The sequence below is a fragment of the Cryptotermes secundus genome, unplaced genomic scaffold (genome assembly GCF_002891405.2).
Source record: "Cryptotermes secundus unplaced genomic scaffold, Csec_1.0 scaffold337, whole genome shotgun sequence".
Taxonomy (NCBI): domain Eukaryota; kingdom Metazoa; phylum Arthropoda; class Insecta; order Blattodea; family Kalotermitidae; genus Cryptotermes; species Cryptotermes secundus.
The window spans coordinates 850,273-854,723 of record NW_019733323.1 but is presented as its reverse complement, the minus strand read 5'-3'; positions in this window follow the sequence as shown (position 1 = coordinate 854,723).

The following is a 4,451-nucleotide window of genomic DNA, read 5'->3' as shown; positions in this document are numbered from 1 at the left end:
GTAAAAGCACACTGCGCTACCAGGACATTTCCAAAGAGGGCGACGCCCAAAACTGCATACGAAAGAAAAACTTTTAATTTGCGTTACTATTTGGTATATTTCCATAACTTGTATTTTAATTATTATTCCAGTTACATTATGCGAACATAATTACCACAAATGGAAGGTCACCAGTAATCACTTAAATCGTTACAGTGATTATCTTATGGATGTTAAATTTTCAGTCATTGCTAATAGCCAAATAATTTTAGTCTAAAAAGAACAATATTGTAAGTAAAATTTTATCGCGTAAATACATCCTCTTCAGAAACATCAGAAATACCTTTTATCTGTGTTTGATCACCTAGTAATTCATTATTTGCAAGTAGTAACCACCAATGGAATTCTTTTCTGTGCCAAGTTTTAATTCGTATGGGCCACAGATGCACTTCCAACTAGTGCCATGGTCAAGAAAACGTGGATCTATACGTCCATTCCCCCATACGTCTTCATGGTGTAGTGCTTAAAGTGCAGGGACAGCTTGACATTACCCTATGGGCCATAGACAACACACCTATGGGCAATGTGTAAAACTGCAAATAATTTAATTGGTAGCTATCAGTAGCTATTTTGGTATTTTGTGCTAGGTGGCTCTAGTTTAGGTCGTCTTGGAACGTCCTGGAAAATGTGTGAATTTGTGGTATTGGATAGTGAATGCTGTTTTGGGACACATGTGTGTATGTCATTTATTTCACAGTAAACTTCAATATTCAATTGAATTCAATTTATTTCAAATTCAAAATGGATCCAGATACAGGCTGGGAAACAACCATTGGATATAGAATGAGTCACAGATCAAAAAAACAAGCATTCCATTCCCACAGGAACAAGTCAAGGCATTCATAATATAAAACAAAATAAAAGAACATATCAGCCATATATACAACAAAACTCCCCCAGTATGGAACTCAGGACTCATCTATTATTTCCATAAAATCCAATACTTTAGGATGTGGAAAAGTCATATTAGATAAATAAGTAGTACAAAGAACTAAGTCAAGACATAAGAACAGAACCAGAATACAATTAATCTTACTGACTAGTATATACAAAAAATTCATCCACAGTATAAAATGGGTCACAAGTCGAAGCATTCATAATATAAAACGAATAAAAAAAAGAACATATCAGCTATATATACAACAAAACTCCCCCGGTTTACAAAAACAACACAGAACCAAGACATCATACTCGTATTATAGAACTCTCAAAGGTTTCAGGCGTCAGTACAAGCTCTTTTTTCATTTTTATTACTCATCTATTATTTCATAAAAATCCAACACTTTAGGATGTGGAAATGTCATATTAGATAAATCAGTAGTACAAAGAACTAAGTCATGACATAAGAATAGAAACCAGAATACAATTAATCTTACTGACTAGTATATACAGAAATTCATCCACAGTATAAAATGGGTGACAAGTCAAGGCATTCACAATATAAAACAAATAAAAAAGAACATATCAACCATTCATACAACAAAACTCCCCAAGTTTACAAAAACAACACAGAACCAAGACATCATATTATAGAACTCTCAAAGGTTTCAGGCATCAGTACAAGCTCTTTTTTCATTTTCATGACTCATCTATTATTTCATAAAAATCCAACACTTTAGGATGTGGAAATGTCATATTAGATAAATCAGTAGTACAAAGAACTAAGTCAAGACATAAGAATAGAACCAGAATACAATTAATCTTCCCGACTAGTAAATACAAAAAATTCATCCACAGTATAAAATGGGTGACAACTCAAGAATTCTTTTAGTTTTAATTGAAACCGCTTAATATCTTTATATAATTGCTTCAAATTTAGTGGGAGACAATTGATGCCCATATAATATGAGCCTTTTTGATATAATGATAAACGAGTTGAGGGTTGATATAGATTTATGTTGAGTACCTGTCTAGTGTGTCTATTATGTATATCAGATACAAAATAATACTGATCCATGTTATCGACCACAAAAGATAGTAGTGAATAAATATACAAAGATGACAGAGTAAGAATTTTTATAGTAGTGAATATCGTTTTACATGAGTCTCTATTACCAGCACCAGTTATTAGTCTCACCGCCCTCTTTTGTAAATGAAAGACATTGCTGGCGTACAAAGAATTACCCAAAAAAAATAATGCCATATCGAATAACAGAGTGAAAATAGGCATAACAAACCATCAGCAAAGTTTCCTGATTCACAAATGGTTTTATGACTCAGATTACATAGCACACAGAGCTAAGTTTCGGGATAAGTGAGTCAATATGAGTTTTCCAAGTTAAGAGTATTTGCAATATTAACCCCTAAGAACTTTAAACTAGTTGATTTGGGTGTTTCCATGTTATCGTATACTATCTTCATCTCATGTTCATGCATATTTTTTGCATTAAACTTGACAAATTCAGTTTTGGAAAAGTTTAAGAACAGTAAATTAGCATTAAACCATAATTTTAATTTCTTGAGAACTTCAGTCACACTATGCAGGAAATTTAAGAGGATATGGATTGGATATAATCACACTAGTATCATCAGCAAAGAGGATAGGATAGGAAGTCCTATTTAATACTAGAGGCAAATCATATAGATCAAGAATAACAGGGGACCCAAAATGGATCCCTGCGGGACACCATGGGATACCAAGCCCCAATTTGAATAGGTATTTAGGTTACTATCATTACCTTGTAATTTAATTCTCTGGAACCTTCCTTTAAGATAAGATGCTATCCATTTATGCATCTGACCCGTAATACCATAGAATTCCAACTTAGATAATAAAATCTTGTGATTGACACAATCAAAGGCCCTTTTTAAATCACAAAATATTCCACCCACATTATGGCCAGCATTTAGGGCAGTTAAGGTCAGGTCAAGCAATTTATTAATGGCCTTTTCAGTGGAAAATTTCATTCGAAATCCAAACTGTTCATTTGCTAAAATATTGTTGATAGTCAAATGATGACAAAGTCTTACAAACTCCACTCTCTCAAATAACCTCGAAAAAGAAGTCAATAGGGATATAGGCCTATAACTATTGATAAGATTTTTATCACCATTTTTGTATATAGGTTTTATCTCAGAGAATTTTAGCCTATCAGGATCTATTTATTATGTGTGTTAAGGATGGGGTAATAAAATGTTTACAACTTTTTAATACTTTGATAGAGATCTCATCATACCCAGTAGAATTGGTCATTTTCAATTTGTCTATAATTTTTTTCAATTTCATTTGTTGTAACATAACTATAACTGATCGGAAGGAAAGTGGTTGTAAATGTATTAGTTAAATATTCATTAGCCTTATTACATACGTCAAGTATATCACAATATTTTAGTGTACTTTTGGTAGTGGTCTCCGCTATTGATAAAAAATATTTATTTAAGGATTTGGCAATCATTTTAGTATTGATATATGATCTATCGGGAGCACTCAAGTTTGGTATAATTTCATGATAGGATTTCCTCCTGGTCAATGATTTAACAATATTCCAAGTGGTTTCAGTTCTATTATTGGAGTTTATAATAATATGAACGTTTGACTTCCATAATATTTCTAGATAGATCTTTACAGAACAGCTTACAGTAACTTTGTATATTAGGGTTATTACTCTCCTTACAGCTTAAATACAAATGTCTTTTTATGCTACATTTAGTTTTAATACTAGATGATATCCCTACTTTAGTATTAGTATGGGGTCTATTGAGACATTTGGGAAAACTCTTACAAAACTGTCTAAAGAAAATGTTTAAGAACGCGTTGAACACAGCGTTCACTTCATTATTATCAAATACTTCATTCCAAAGTTCATTATGAAGATTATAATTAAAATTTAACAAGGAATATTTGTCAATTTTTCTTATCATTCGTGAACATTTAACATAAGGGGGCATAGTAATATCATGGATCAATATTAATTTGACATCATGATCAGACATACCATTATACATAGGTGATAATTTAAATCTTCCCATTCTGGAGTAATCAATAACTATATTATCAATAGTTGATGTAGAAGTATTGGTTATTCTAGTGGGGAAGTTAACAGTACTAAAGAGATTGTAAGAGTTTAATAGGGAATTGAGTTGATTCCTTTTATGATTATCAGTGAGGTAATCAATATTGAAATCGCCACATATAATGAATTCAGTTTTTGATGTGTATAATGATTTGAGCACCTCATCCATTTTGATAATCATCATCATCAGTAATCTGTCAGACGACAGGTCCACAGTCTCTTCCAAAACCATTCCTCCACTTAATTCGATCTAGAGCTTTCTCCTTCAAATGACAGTATCCTCTTCTGTCCCCAAGGTGATCCCGCATCTTCTTACGTCTTCTTCCTCGTCTTCTTGTCACTTCTATCCGCCCATCTATCTTTCCTTCGATAACTTCTTTTAGAAGGCAGTTTCTGCGT